Genomic DNA, 16,999 nt, shown 5'->3' with positions numbered 1-16,999 from the left:
CACGAGGAAATCTGCAGATGTTGAAGTGAATGGCTTTCGGCAAAGTCGATTTCGGGAAGTTGCTTTGCATTTAATCAAACGAGAATAGCTCGGCAAATTGAGGTGGCGAACATCGAAACCTGCCACATACATTCCCTGACTGCACCCAAGTTCGTATTTCTGGTCTGCATGAATAAAGTGAGGTCTTCATTGGTTGGGGGTCGACCATGTATGTTTTGTCCTAGCTGTCTACAAATACACAAGCCAGGGCAATACGATACAGAGAGCAAGCTTTTGCTCATGAAGTAGGCTCCCCCCTGTCCAGGTAGCTGATGGAACAGCAGAAGCCGCTACAGTTGTAAATGATGATTTCAATACCCACTGCAGATGCTTGAAGTCCAAAATAAAATGGGAATATCCATTTCTGACGAAAGGTCTTCGACCTGGCTCGTTACTGCCGTTTCTCTCACCAAAGAAGCAACCTTACGTACGACAAACAACAGGAATTCTGCAGATGCTGGAAATTCAAGCAACACACATCAAAGTTGCTGGTGAACGCAGCAGGCCAGGCAGCATCTATAGGAAGAGGCGCAGTCGACGTTTCAGGCCGAGACCCTTCGTCAGGACTAACTGAAAGAAGAGTGAGTAAGGGATTTGAGAGGGGGAGGGGGAGATGCAAAATGATAGGAGAAGACAGGAGGGGGAGGGATAGAGCCGAGAGCTGGACAGGTGATAGGCAAAAGGGGATACGAGAGGATCATGGGACAGGAGGTCTGGGAAGAAAGACGGGGGGGGGGACCCAGAGGATGGGCAAGAGGTATATTCAGAGGGACAGAGGGAGAAAAAGGAGAGTGAGAGAAAGAATGTGTGCATAAAAATGAGTAACAGCTGGGGTACGAGGGGGAGGTGGGGCCTAGCGGAAGTTAGAGAAGTCAATGTTCATGCCATCAGGTTGGAGGCTACCCAGACGGAATATAAGGTGTTGTTCCTCCAACCTGAGTGTGGCTTCATCTTTACAGTAGAGGAGGCCGTGGATAGACATGTCAGAATGGGAATGGGATGTGGAATTAAAATGTGTGGCCACTGGGAGATCCTGCTTTCTCTGGCGGACAGAGCGTAGATGTTCAGCAAAGCGGTCTCCCAGTCTGCGTCGGGTCTCACCAATATATAAAAGGCCACATCGGGAGCACCGGACGCAGTATATCACCCCAGTCGACTCACAAGTGAAGTGATGCCTCACCTGGAAGGACTGTTTGGGGCCCTGAATGGTGGTGAGGGAGGAAGTGTAAGGGCATGTGTAGCACTTGTTCCGCTTACACGGATAAGTGCCATGAGGGAGATCAGTGGGGAGGGATGGGGGGGGACGAATGGACAAGGGAGTTGTGTAGGGAGCGATCCCTGCGGAATGCAGAGAGAGGCGGGGAGGGAAAGATATGCTTAGTGGTGGGATCCCGTTGGAGGTGACGGAAGTTACGGAGAATAATATGTTGGACCCGGAGGCTGGTGGTGTGGTAGGTGAGGACCAGGGGAACCCTATTCCTAGTGGGGTGGTGGGAGGATGGAGTGAGAGCAGATGTACGTACGAAGTAGCTGCAAACTTTCCCTTCCGTAACATCACGTTGTTTGACTGCAGACTGCACCCAGTAGAGTGCGGAAAAGGTTGAGGGTTGACCAATTGTACTTAAGCACGATTTAAATACCAGAAGCTACTAAGAAATGCGGGCTTGCGAATCTTAATTACTGCTTGATTCCAGCCGAGATCAATGGTATTCCATTATTTCGAGCAATTCTTTAACATGAACTGTACAATGAACCAAACGTACTGTGGGCGTGGTTCTTTGACTGACAGAATTAAATTTACCCAGTCATCCAAAGGTTGTGAGGGGAAGGCGTGACTTTTGGGAGGCGGTCCGAAAGTTACCCTGAGAGGAGGGGCACGGTCTAGGACAAGGCCATTCAGCCCATCTAATCTGCTTTCGTATTTTTGCATTTTTTAAATTTATTTGTTTATGCAGGATCTGGAAATCAACGGCAAGACCAGAATTTGTTGCCTATTTTCTAATAGTCAGAATCAGGCTTTATTATCACTATCTCGCATACTGTGAAATTTGTCATGAGGCTTCAAAACAGTGCAAAGGTTCCTTAAGGTTGTTATAGCTGAGGGTGGTAATGGGGACAAGCTCCCAATGGTGTGCATCTCAGATAGCCTCTGACATCCAAGTCCAGTTCCCGGCCTTCACGTGTGGTTTAGCTACTAACCGTTTCTACTGACAGGAGAAGGGTCAAAGGTGGGTTACTGGCACCTTAAAACTAGTCACTTCATGCAGATAGAGCTCATTAGCTGTGGTTGGCTGCTCATCCAGGAGAAGGAAAACTCTGATCTCAAACCTCCACTGCCTTATGGCTATACCCACTCATGGGGAAGGCTTCGGGAGTAAATCCCGGGGGAAAATATGGAGCTGGAATCCCTAAGGCAGTCCTACATAGAGATCAATGCTGACTGGCAACTCCTGTGACGCTGCTGGTACCAACTTTATTGGTCTCTGCCTTTCTTTTGGGTTCATCAGATGCCATGATCTTATTGAATGGCAGAGCAGGCTCGACGGGCCAGAAAGCCTACTCCTACTCCTATTTCTTATGTTCTTATGTGTGGAGAAGGGGTGCTTGCTACATGGACAACAGCCTGCTCTCCACATCACAATGCCCAGGCCTAGACAGATAGGACACTACATCCGTAGTCAACTCTGATTGACAGAGGCCCTCACCTCACCTCACTTCACAGAGCAAAGACATAACATTTCTATAAATCACTAAATAAATAAATAGATAGATAGATAGATAGTGAAACCAGACAGGAATAATGAGATTCATGGAACGTTCAGAAAACTGATGTCAGAGGGGAAGAAACTGTTCCTGAATCATTGAGTGTGGGTCTTAGGGTTTCTGTACTTCCTACTAGTGGTAGAAATGAGAAGAAGGCATGTCCTAGATGTTGAAGTTTCTTTGAGATGTATGATGCCTTCTTAAGTAGCCACCTTCAACTACCGCAAGTTGTCTATGCCATTGGTGAGAGTATTCCAGAGTTTCACCTCACAACATTGAAGGATTTGTCATAATCCTACCTCAGCAATTAAACACTATGGACTATTGCTTGCACTATCATGCATAAGTCTCTGATTGAGGTTTTTTGGCACCAATGTCTGGCAATTCAATAATAATTTATGAATTATTTATATTTTGTGCATTGTCTGAACATACAAAAAAAAGTGCCTGAAAAGGGGCAGAAATGTCATAAAGGATCTTACCCACCCTGCTCATAGTGTTTGTCCTACTCCCATCAGGGAGGACGCTACGTAGCATCCACACCAGGACAACCAGACTCAAAACCAGTAACTTTCCCCAAGCAGTAAGGCTGATCAACACCTCCACCCACTAACCAACCCCTCCACACCCCCAACCACCACTACTTTATCACTTCCTGTCAGTCACCTTATGATCCGGAGTAAGAATTATTTTGTTCTTCTTTACACTTGTGTCGTCGTCGTGGCTGTCCCTCGAGGTCAAGGATGATGGTCTTCATTCTGAAGAAGTGGCCCACAGAGCGAAGATACCTGTTAAACATGTACTTGATGTTGCACTCCAAGAAGCACACGATACTTCACAAATCAACCAACTGATTCCAATGGCATGGAAACCACGATGATGGAAGCTGATGGATTTGTTGCAGCCTTCATCCGCCTTCACAGCCGTTGAGTTCGAAGTAACTTCGTCCACCTGTTCCACCGTTGAGGTCTTGGTTGGATTGTTCTTTGTCGGGGACCTCACCCTCGACCTTACCGCCATGGGTGACCCTACCAGGAGCATAGCTCCAGACAGCATTGCTCTCGGGATCACAGGACCACACAAACTTCTCCACCACGACAAGATGACAATCCACGGAGGAGACACTTGTGTACTGGAAATGACATTAAACAATCTTGAATCTATGTACCTGTGATGCTGCTGCCAGCAAGTTCCTTGTTCACATGACAATAAACTCAAGATGCCATTTTTACAGTTTATCAGTCTTCATATATCACCTAAAATAAAAGAATAAGAGAAAATAAAATAAAAGAACACTGAGGCTGTCTACAAGAAGGGTCAGAGCTGTCTCTATTTCCTGAGGAGACTGAGGTCCTTTAACATCTGCCAGACGATGCTGAGGATGTTCTACGAGTCTGTGGTGGCCAGTGCTATCATGTTTGCTGTTGTGTGCTGGGGCAGCAGACACCAACAGAATCAACAATCTCATTCGTAAGGCCAGTGATGTTGTGGGGATGGAACTGGACTCTCTGACGGTGGTGTCTGAAAAGAGGATGCTGTCCAAGTTGCATGCCATCTTGGACAATGTCTCCCATCCATTACATAATGTACTGGGTGGGCACAGGAGTACATTCAGCCAGAGACTCATTCCACCAAGATGAAACACTGAGCGTCATAGGAAGTCATTCCTGCCTGTGGCCATCAAACTTTACAACTCCTCCCTTGGAGGGTCAGACACCCTGAGCCAATAGGCTGGTCCTGGATTTATTTCATAATTTACTGGCATAATTTACATATTACTATTTAACTATTATGGTTCTATTACTATTTATTATTTATGGTGCAACTGTAACGAAAACCGATTTCCCCCAGGATCAATAAAGTATGACTATGACTATAAAATGGCTAATCCAACAAAAAATTTAGCCCCCTCCCCCGCCACTGCTCTTTGATATGAAAACCATGGATTGCCTACAGGGACACCACCTTCTTCCTCTATAAATTTTACTTTGAGTACCGAACTAAATTCACATCAGCCTTTTCAAGATTCAAGATTGTTTATTGGCATTCATCAGCTCACGAGTATAAAGGAGAACAAAATGATTGTTACTCCAGATCTGATGCAGCATAAAAAACACAGTACGCATAAAGAACATAATTTTTTTTAAAAACACAATAAATATAAATACATCTGATTAGTTTATATACACTGAGTGGCCAATTTATGAAGTACACCTGCTCGTTAATACAAATATCTAATCAGCTAATCATGTGGCAAAAACTCAGTGTGTAAAAGCAGGCAGAGGTTCAGTTGTTGTTCAGAGCAAACAGAATGGGGAAGAAATGTGACTATGGAACAATTATTGGTACCAGGCAGGGTGATTTGAGTACCTCAGAAACTGCCAGTCTGGGATTTTCATGCACATTGGACTCTAAAGTTTACAGAGAGTGGTGTGAAAAACAAAAAAAAATCCAGTGAGCAGCAGATCTGTGGGTGAAATTGCCTTGTTAATGAGAGAGGTCAGAGGAGAATGGCCAGACTGGTTCACGTTGACAGGAAGGTGACAGTAACTCAAATAACCACGCGTTACAACAGCGGTGTACAGAAGAGCATCTCTGACTGGACATCACATCAAACCTTGAAGCGGATGGGCTACAGTAGCAGAAGACCATGAACATACACTCAGTGGCCACTTTATTAGGTACAGGAGATACCTACTGAATTAGCCACTAAATGTATATTCATCGCAGAATTTTAAAAATGTTAAAAAGAACATCCTTAATGATCAATTGTTTTTGGAAAATAAAGAATGTTCTCACATCACAAAAGGTGACATCATAAACTGGTAATTATGTTTTGCCAATAGTCATTCAAATGATTCTCTTGAACGTTTGAAAGTTGATCCAATACTAATGATTATGATTGCACGTAAAATATTGTATTTAAATACCCTGCTGCTTAGTTCCTTGGTTTAATGGAACAATGAACACGCAAATTGGCAAAAAGTACAACTGTTTGAGGAGACATTATTTCAACAGTCTTTTATTTTTTACTGTTCTTTTTGACGTGGCTGCCATGCTGACTCTTGACCGGTAGGTTACTGGCAATGGTCAATATCAATCGTTTCTAACGTTAACTTATCAGAGCGCATCCAGTTAAGGTGTATGAAGGAAAGGTAAGAGGAAATGTCAGAGGTTCCAGGGGTTCCCAATCTTTTTTATGCTATGGATCCCTACCATTAACTGAGGGGTCCGTGGACCCCAGATTGGGAACCCCTGCTTTATACGGACAGGTAGGTACCTGTAATGCATTGCCAGGGGTAGGGGTAGAGGTTTTGATAGGGACATTTAAGAGACTCTAAGATAGGCAAATGGATGAAAGAAGAATGGGCAGTGTAGGAGGGGAGGGTTAGATTGATGGTGCTTTATAGAGGTTTATATAGGTTGGCACAGTATCCTAGGCCAAAGGGCCTGTACTGATGTGTACTGTTCTCAGATTAGATTAGCTTTATTTGTCTCATGTACATTGAAACATACAATGAAATACTTTGTCTGCATCAAATCAAATCAAATCAAATCAAATTGAGGACTGTGCTGAGCAGCCCACAAGTGTCGCCATGCTTCTTGCGCCAACATAGAATGGCCACAACTCACTAACTGTAACCCATACGTCTTTGGAATGTTTGAGGAAATGGGAACATTCAGAGGAAACCTGCGTAATCACAGCAAGAACGTACAAACTCCTTACAGTCAGTGGTGGAAATTGAACCCAGATTTTATTAGTAAATGTGGCAAGATTGTGTCAGTGAACCATGGCGACATTCTCCAGTGTACATACAATACTTCTAAATATACCAAGTTGGTGCAGTCTTTCATTGACAATATAATGATTATTATTCTATTATGGATTTATTAAGTATGCCCACAAGAAAATGAACCTCAGGGTTGTATATGGTTCTTTGATAATAAATTTACTTTCAACTTTGAAATTTGAACTTATTATTGTTCTAGTTGTAGCAGCATTACGCTACTACTCTCTGTTCCCGTTCTGCCCCTAAAGTGTTCTATATTACAAGGACTGAAGAGCTGTAACCTACAAGGCCATGGGCCCAGAGAAGGGAAGTGTGATTGCTTGGCAAAATTGCTGACTTCTTTGTTATTCACTCAGTGGCCACTTTATTAGTTACACCTGAACACTGGCTCGTGAATGCAAATATCTAATCAGCAAATCATGTGGCAGCAACATAATGCATAAAAGGACGCAGACGTGGTCAAGAGGATCAATTGTTGTTCAGACCAAAGATCTGAATGGGGAAGAAATGTGATCTTTGTGTTAGTGACTTTGACTGTGGAATGATTGTGGGTGCCAGACCAAGTGGTTTGAGTATCTCAGAAAGTACTGATCTCCTGGGATTTTCACTAACAACAGTCTCTAGAGTTTACAGAGAATGATGCAGAAAACATCCAGTGAGTAGCAACTCTGTTGTCAAAAACTATCTTGCTTACGAGAGAAGACACAATGTAGTAGCTAGCACAACACTATTACAGCTTGGGGTGTCAGAGTTCAGAGTTCAATCAATACCAGTGTCCTCTGTGAGAAGTTTGTATGTCCTTCCTGTGAGCATGTGGGTTTCCTCCTCCAGTCCTAACACATACGGATCAGGGACCTCCTGTACCTGATAAAGTGACCAACGATTGTACATTACTTTGATTGTTAATCAATGTCACAGGTCTCTTATTGACCCCCTTTCTCTCCCTGTTTCCCTTTCAGAGTGAAGCAGGATGGCAGTAAAGATGAAGCAAACATTGACTTACCGAGAGACCGCTTTGGATACTTTGATGGTGAAGTTAATCTCTTTATGTTGAAAGCTGTATTTACGGGACACCTCTCACAACCTCGGGCTGTGATAATGCACCCAATGAAATGGTGTCAGTGTACAACATAGGAAGTATGGTGGACAACTGTGCATACAGTTGTTACTAACATTCTCGTTACTACCATCGGGAAGGAGGTACAGGAGCCTCGGGTCCCACACCAGCAGGTTCAGGAGCAGTTATTACCCTACAACCATCAGGATCCTGAACCAATGTGGATAACTTCACTCACCTCGACACTGAACTGATTCCACAAACTACAGGCTCGTTTTCAAGGACTCAGCAATTCATGTTTTCAGTATTATTTATTTTACTATTTATACAATTCGTCTCATTTTTGCACAGTTTGTCAGTGTTTGTTTACGCATATTTTTACATAAGTTCTATTGTATTTCTTTATTTTCCTGTGAATACCTGCAAGAAGATTAATCTGAAGATAGTGTATGGTGACATATATGTACTATGATAACAAAATTCACTTTGACCTTTGACACAAGTAATCATAGGATCCAGGGAGACCGAGCTAACTGAATATGCAATTGTCTTGACAGGAAGCAGGGGTTGATATTTCTCACAATGGAGACCTGTGATCAGTATTGTGTCTCAGGGATTAGTGCTGGGCTCATGTTTGTCATTTATATAAAATATTTAGAACATAGAACAGACAACATAGTTCAGGCCCTTCATCCCACAATGTTGTGCCAACCTTTTAACCTGCTCTAAGATCAACTTACCCCTTCCGTCCCCCAAAACCCTCCATTTTTCTACCATCCATGTGTCTGTAAGACCATAAGATATAGGAGCATATTTAGTCTACTTGGTCCATCGAGTCTGCTCTGCAATTTCATCATGGCTGATCCATTTTTTCTCTTAGCCCCAATCTCCTACCTCCCCTCACCACCCCCATATCCCTTCATGCCCTAACCAATCTATCAACCTCTGCCCTAAATATACATAGAGATGTAATGCCCTGGTTCTCACCTTTAGTGTTACGCTGTAGGTATTTCCTGTAGCAGTTCTATAATAGCTGTTTGTTCTGCTTTCAGCCTGATTGAGTTGTTGTTGAAGATGAGGGATGATGCGGAATGTATGCCATCCAATTAGGATGGTGGAACTGGGGGGAGGTTTTTATTGGTGAGGGACACTAAGGTTAGTCTTGGATCTTTTGTTCGGCGGGAGATGAAGAGAGAAGACGCTGGGAAGAACCAGTCATAGGATACAACCCGATGAGAGACCTGTTTGTTCGAGATGAATTACAAGTGACGTTTGGAAGATGGTGTGTGCTTTCACACTGACTGAAGACCCAGCACGTGAGTGACAGAAGTTCAAGATGAGCTCCAACTTGTGCACGTTTGACTGTTTAATTATAATGGGCCCTTTTTATTTTTCTTTCTTTTCTTTACTAACCCTTTAGTTAAGTAAGATTCATGAATATAATTCCTGTAGTGGTATATAGTGTGCTGTGTGTTATTTCTTGGCACTGAATTGTAATCAGCATCATCAGGTGCCGTGCCCAGTTTGAGCTTTGACTGCCATGGCCCACACACTCCTGTTTCCGGTCAAGTGGATCAATTCATTGGTATTCATTTCCAGTTCTCTGGCTGCTGTCTCCATCATCATTTGTCTTTGTCTTCCTTTTGCTTTCTTCCCTTCAATCTTTCCCATAATTACTGTGCATTCTAACTCCTCTTTCCTAATCACATGTCCATTGAAGTTAGTTTCCTTTTCATGATCTCATACATGATTTCTCTTTTTGTGTTTGCTCTGTTCATGACATCCTCGTTAGATATTCGTTTCGTCCATGATATTCTTTGCATCCTCCTCAAAAACCACATCTCTGCTGCTACAACTCGTTTCCTCATGTTACCAGATATTGTCCAACATTCTGAGCCATATAACATAACTGGATAAACATAACATTTCAGTACTCTGAGGCGGGTTGCCATGCCTAGTTTAGTATTGGTCAGTATACTCTTCATTCTCGTAATAGTGTCTTTTGCCATCCCTATTCTTCTTTTGATGTCCAAGTCGCACCTACCATCTGATATCACCCAGCTTCCTAATTAGCAAAAGTTCTGTACTTGTTTTATGTCTTCCCCATTTATTCTCAGCCTGCAAATAGGATTCTCCTTCTTTTTGGATATCACCATACATTCTGTCTTTTTGCAATTGATAGATCAACCCATTTTTGCACTTTCTTCAACAACTATATCAATTAAGTTTTGTAGTTCTTCCTCCGTACTTGTAGTTAACACAGTGTCATCCGCATATCTGAAATTATTGATGTTTTCACCGCCAACTTTGATTCCCAAGATGTCTCTTATTTTTTGTAATATTGTTTCACTGTACACATTAAATAAATCAGGGGAGAAAACATACCTTTGTCTAACGCCTCTCTTGATTTTCATAAACTGACTCACTTCTCCATCTATTCTTACAGCGGCAGTTTGTTCCCACTACAGATTTCTGATTACGCAGAGGTCTTTCGAATCTAGATCTAGAGTTTGCTGTAATATTTCAAATAACTTATTGTGCTTCACTTTATCAAATGCTTTTGTTTTATCGACTACACAAACAAACAAATCCTTTTGCACTTGAATAGCTCATTCTGATAGTATCCTTAACATCAATATTGCGTTTCCTGTTCCTTTGTCTTTCACAAAACCATATTGTTCTTCACCTATTTCAGCTTGTATCTTATGGGAATTCGTGGGAATTAGCGAAGTTCGTTGGATAGGTGCTGGAACATGTCAGAATAGAAATAAAACACTAGTTTATTCTTGTGGAACATCCCATACTAATGGAGTAGGAATTCTTATGGATGAAAACATAGCAAAAAGTGTTTTAGGACATTGGGCAATATCAGAAAGAGTGCTCCTTGTTAGATTCAGAGGACAACTATTTGATTTAGCAATTAAACAGGCATATGCACCAACAACAGATGGAACAACTGAGGATATAGATAAATTCTATGAAGAGCTTGAACAAGCAAAGAATGGATGCAAATCTCAATGTATTGTTATTGTCATGGGAGATCTAAATGCTAAAGTAGGACAAGGTGCTGATGGAAATACCATAGGAAAATTTGGACTAGGGGAAAGAAATGAAAGAGGTGAGAAATGGGTCGAATGGTGCAAGATGAATAATCTGGTCATTATGAATACCTACTTTAAAAACCATCCAAGACGCTTGTGGACCTGGAAAAGTCCAGGTGGTAACACCAGAAATCAAATTGACTTTATTACTATAAACCAAAGATTTAGAAACTCAGTGACTCAATGCAAAACATATCCGGGTGCAGACTGTAATAGTGACCATAACCCAGTAGTATGTCACGTAAAATTAAAACTTTACGAAACTAAAGAAGCAAAAACCTGAACAATCCCTTGACTACTTGCAATTAATTAAAGAAGAACAACTTACAATTGAAGTAAGGAATAGGTTTCAAAGTCTAGAAATAGAATCTGTTGAAGATGATAGCAAGCGTATAGAAATGAAATTTAACTCTCTAAAGGATGCTTTGGTAGAATCAGCAAAGTCAGTGATTCCTAAAAAAGAAAAAAGCACAAAGAATAAATGGATGACAGATGAAATCAAAAATCTAATGGAAGAAAGGAGATGGAAGAAAGCAAATCCAATAGAATATAAGTCCTTAAGATAAAAAAGTTAAAAGCTTATGTCAAAAAGCCAAAGAAGAATGGTTAAACCAGGAATGTGGGCAAATAGAAAGGATCCCTATTACTGTTCCAAAAAAGATTACTTCCACAAATCAAGAATGTCACTGAGTTGTAACAGGGCGGCAAGTTACACAGCATCCACACAAACTGGGGTCTGGGGTGGGAGAGTTGTCTCAATCTCACAGGTTTGGTGGGGCCGGAATGTGTCTTCCCTAGACTTGCGCAGCCAAGGAAATTGGTGGGGTTTCAAAGACTTGGCCTCCACAGCTGTCTGTGGCAATGAATTCCACAGGTTCACCACTCTCCGACTATAGAAATTCCTCCTCATCTCCCTTCTAAAAGGACGCCGCTCTCTCTGGTCTTAGACACTCCTACCATAGGAAATATCCACTCCATACCCACTCTATCAAGGCCTTTCACCATTTCGCCATTCCTTGCCCATCCTCTGGTCTTCACCCCTCCCCCTTTCTTTCTCTCTAGGCCTCCTGTCCCATGATCCTCTCATACCCCTTTTGCCAATCAACTGTCCAGCTCTTGGCTCCATCCCTCCCCCTCCTGTCTTCTCCTATCATTTCGGATCTCCCCATCCCCCTCCCACTTTCAAATCTCTTACTAGCTTTTCTTTCAGTTAGTCCTGACGAAGGGTCTCGGCCTGAAACGTTGACTGTACCTCTTCCTAGAGATGCTGCCTGGCCTGCTGCGTTCACCAGCAACTTTGATGTGTGTTGCTTGAATTTCCAGTATCTGCAGAATTCCTCATGATTGCGCTTTCACCATTTAGTTGGTTTCAATTAGGTCACCCCTCATTCTTCTAAATCCAATTACTACAGACCAAGAATCATCAAACATTCTTCATATGACAAGCCATTCAATCCTGGAATCATTTTAGTGAACCTCCCTTGAACCTTCCAGTTTCAGTACATCCTTTCTAAGATAGGGGCCCAAAACTGCACACAATACTCCCAAGTGTGTACTCACCAGTGCTTTATAAAGTCTCAATGTTACAACCTTGCTTTTATATTCTAGTCCTCTTGAAATGAATGTTAACATTGCATTTGCCTTCCTCACCACAAACTCAACCTGCAAATTCAGCAACTTTGATGTGTGTTGCTGCAAATTAACCTTTAGAGAATCCTGCACAAGGACTCCCAAGTCCCTTTGTACTTCAGTTTTTTTTTGTATTTTCTCTCCATTTAGAAAATAATCAACCCTTTCATTTCTTCTACCAAAGTGCATGATCATACACTTCCCAACATTGTATTTCATCTGCCCCTTCTTTGCCCATTCCCCTCATCAAAGTCCTTCTGTAACTTCTCTATTTCTTCAAAACTACCTGCCCCTCCACCTATCTTCATTTCATCTGCAAACTTTGCAAGAAAGCCATCAATTCCATCATCCAAATGATTGACATATAATGTAAAAATAATCAGTCCCAAAACAGACCTCTGTGGAACACCGCTAGTCACCCACAGCCAGACAGAAAAGGCTCCTTTTATTCCTAGTCTTTGGCTCCAGCCAATCAACTACTGCTTTATCCATGCTAAAAATCTGTCTTGAATTTCTGCCTTTCTAACAGGAATCCTTCTTTATTCAAAGAATTCCAAGAGATTTTCCCTTGAAACCATGCTGACTATGGCCTATTTTATCATGTGCCTCCAAGTAGCCCGAGACCTCATCCTTAATAATCAATTCTAACATCTTCCCAACCACTGGCCTATAATTTCATTTCATTTTTTTCCCTCGCGCTCTCTCTCTCTCCATTTGCAATTTTACAGTCAGGGTCACATTACACATGAAGCCATGGGAGTAGGTGGTGGATAGTCATATGAGCAGCTGGTGTGTATCACAAGTCCCGCTTATGTGACCACTGGCACCGGGCAGACAATCTCTGAAGAGTACTGATAATGGCTGGAGTCACCCATCTTGTAAAGACATCGCCCAGAAGAAGGCAGTGACAATCACTTCTGTAGAAAAATTTGCCAAGAACAATCGTGGTTATGAAAAGACCATGATCGCCCACATCTTACGACATGGCACATAATGATGATGATGAACGTACCTGCTTCTACTCTTTAGATGAGAATGTACAAAGTGTGATTAGTAAGTTTGCTGAAGGCACAAAAGTAGGTGGCATCATAGTGAAGAAAGTTATCAAAACTTGCATGGGGATCTTGATCTGCTGGGTAAGTGGGTCAAGGAATGGGAGTGTTTGTCCAGTAGGGAGGTGTCGCATTTTGGGAAGATAAATCAGGGCAGGACTTTCACCATCAATGGGGAGTGTTGTAGTCAGTCAACACCTTGGCAGGAGAAGTGTCTCGACCTGAAGCATCAACTATCCATCTCCCTCCACAGGGGGCCATAGTAGTGAAGCAGTTACTGTGATGCTATTACAGCACCAGGGTCAATTCCCACTGCTGTTCTGTAAGGAGGTTGTACATTTTCCCTGTGACAGTTCAGTTCAGTTTCCGTTTGTTGTCATTTAGAAATGCATGCATTAATAAATGATACAACGCTCCTCCAGAATGATATCACAAGAAAACACAGGACAAACCAAGACTAAACTGACAAAACCACATAATTATAACATATAGTTACAACAGTGCAAAGCAATACCGTAATTTGATAAAGAGCAGACCATGGGCACGGTTAAAAAAAAAGTCTCAAAGTCCCGATAGACTCATCATCTCATGCAGACGGTAGAAGGGAGAAACTCTCCCTGCCATGAACCTCCAAGCGCCGCCAACTCGCCGATGCAGCACCATTGGAAGCACCCAACCGCAGCGGACTCTTGAGTCCGTCCGAAAACTTCGAGCTTCCGACCAGCCCCTCCGACACGGCCTCTCCGAGCACCATCCTCTGCCGAGCGCTTCGACCCCGCCCCGGCCGCTGAACAACAAGCAAAGCCGAGGACTTGGGGGCCTTCTCCTGCGGAGATTCTGGACCACACAGTAGCAGCAGCAGCGAAGCGGGCATTTCAGAAGTTTCACCAGATGTTCCTCCGTGCTCTCACATCCGTCTCCATCAAATCAGGATTGTGCACAGCACCCTACTTAACAAATAATAGACATTACCACCAAAGTGGCTGCTGCGAGCTGTGTCGCGTCGCCATCTTCCCGCCATTTAATACAGCATGGGTTTCCTCCGGATGTTCCGGTTTCCACCCACATTCTTAAGATGTACTGGTTGGTAGGTTAACTGGTCACGTATGTGTAATTCGTCAGCGCAGTTTTGTTGGGCCAGAAAAGTCTGCTACTGTGCTGTATCTCTTTTTAAAAATAAAAAATACTGCCTGACCCACCAAGTTCCTCCAGCAGCTGGTTTTTCCTTGCTCTAGAATTCAGTATCTGCAGTCCCTTGTGTCTCCAAACAACAGTAAGCTTTAGAGCCCCTCATCATCACTTATCATCATAATAGGTGTCTCTGCCCCACTTTTCTGCTTCTCTGTAATCGCAAACTTCCCTGTAGTGCTGCCCCCAGTGTTTGCTCAGCTGTATTGTGGCCAACTACAGATTTCTGCAGCATCCATGGACTCAGGGTCCTGGACTATATATTTTTTGTGTTTAACTGTATTTTATTGATATCTTATGTGTGCTTGCCAATTTATATGTGCCTTGTGCTGTGTATGACTGTTGGTACTGTATTTTGTACCTTAGCTCTGGAGCAATGCTGTTTTGTTTGGCTATATTCATCTGGGGTTGAATGACAATTGAACTTGAACTTAAACTTAATTAGGCTATCTCACCCATGTCTAAATTCCAAAGTTCAAAGTAAAGTTCTTATCAAAGTACATATGTCACCATATATGACCCTGAGATTCATTTTCTTGTGGGCATTTGCAGTACATATAAAGAAAAAATAATGATAATAATAAATAAGCATAAATATTGAGAACATGAGGTGAGCCCATGTGGAAACAGTTTAGTGATGGGGTGAGTGAAGTTGAGTGAGGTTATCCTCCTCGAGGTGTTTACTTTTTTCACACAGAGTGGTGGGTGCGTAGAATGCACAGCTAGTGGTGGTGGAAGAGACAGATACGTTAAAGATATTTAGAGTACTCTTAGATAGGCACATAGATGAAAGAGTAATGGAGGGCTATGTGGGAGGGAAGAGTTAGATTGACCTTCGAGTAGGTTAAAAGGTTGGCACAGCACTGTGGGCTGAAGAGCCTGTACTGCACTGTTCTATGTACTGTATATAACCCTAAACATTTTCTGAATGGGAGGAGAGGAAAATCTGTTGCCCTATCAAGAGTCCTAACGTGGTGCTCACAGCATTGGGTGTCGAATCCTGGCAATCTATGTCAACACACCAATAGAAAGCAAGCACAACGTTATGAAACAATTTGCTAATTATTTTTTTGCTTAACCTTTCAGAGTATGGAATCAAACCAATCATTCCCCGGCTGAGCAAGCAAATAAAGAAAGCACCGTTGTCATTCTTGCAGAAAGCAGGACGAAGCAAGAGGGACGACCCAGACATGGAGGACTATTATAATTATCTTGGATAACTACTTGTATCAGAATATTTATACTTTATTTTCTAGCTGTGAATGAAACATGAAGTTTGGGAACTGTGTAGATGTGAAACCAAAGTGCGTGTATTTTGTTTTGGACATGTTATATAAAGTGTTTTATTTGATTATCTCAAAACAAAGACCATTTAAAATTATTTTTATTATTGCTTTCTTAAGTGTATTGACTTCCAGTGGGATTTACAATGTGCAGAGTATACACTGATGTCTCACTCAGCGAGCCATGCAACATGTATGAGAATGTTATTAAAAAGACTATTGGGAGGATGTGACTGTGGCTAAGTTCGACACCAATGCTCACATTCATCCATTTCTGCATCGATTCCTCCGTATTAACCAAGATCAGGAATCTAGAAGATTATCCCTTCTCTGCTTTTCCCTGCCAAGACAATTTGTAGGTCCTCAGCAAGCTGAGAACTTGAACCAATTCCTCTATCCACTCTCAGGTCAGCGTGGGGAGGGAAGTCTAGGTTTGACAATATCTACATTTCTTGGGAGCATATCAACAAGATAGTGACACCTTCTTGCTTTTTTTTCACTATTTGCAAGATTTGTCCTCTTTTGCAAATTGGATATGTGGGAGTCCTGTTGTGTGTTTTAGTGAATTCTATTGTGTTTCTTTGTTTTGTGAGTGCGTGCAAGAAGGTGAATCTCAAGGTTATATTTGGTAATAAAAATGTGAACTTTGAGATGCTCAGGACAATCCCCATTTCCCCAGCATTTTTACTGGTGCAGAATTAAGTTGCTCTGTGAACAATACCTTGCCTAAAAGGAGCTTGCTTAGCAATCCCATCTTGTTGCTCAAGAGTCTGCGACATTTTCAATAGTTCTGTTTTGGTTTGAAAACTCAGTGAATGAATGGGGTGAGACCCCATGGTTTCTGCTGAGTAAGAGAAGCTGTTAAATGCTTTGGTGCACGCTAGCAGGTCAACATGTATGTCTTTTATTTCGCCGATAACTGATTACTGAATCATCTATTAATCCAGGGGTTCCCAGCCTTTTTTTATGCCATGGACCCCTACCATTAAGTGAGAGGTCCATGGAGCCCAGGTTGGGAACGACAGTATTAACCATTCGTTGATGGTATTGTGTCAAGCTGTTAATTCATTTTCAACGCGTGTATTCCTGTTTATCA

General features: G+C 42.4%; 1 long non-coding RNA gene across 1 annotated transcript; it reads left to right on the top strand.

The window, feature by feature from the left end:
* The first annotated feature begins 31 nt into the window (after positions 1-31).
* Positions 32-15,947, top strand: LOC134354222 (uncharacterized). The gene is made up of 3 exons (XR_010019733.1): positions 32-620; positions 7,553-7,623; positions 15,707-15,947. It is a non-coding gene; the product is annotated as an uncharacterized LOC134354222 (long non-coding RNA).
* Positions 15,948-16,999: the final 1,052 nt, after the last annotated feature.

The sequence above is a fragment of the Mobula hypostoma genome, chromosome 11 (genome assembly GCF_963921235.1).
Source record: "Mobula hypostoma chromosome 11, sMobHyp1.1, whole genome shotgun sequence".
Classification (NCBI taxonomy): Eukaryota; Metazoa; Chordata; class Chondrichthyes; order Myliobatiformes; family Myliobatidae; genus Mobula; species Mobula hypostoma.
Note: the sequence above shows the minus strand (reverse complement) of the source record. Positions and strands in the feature narration are given on the sequence as shown.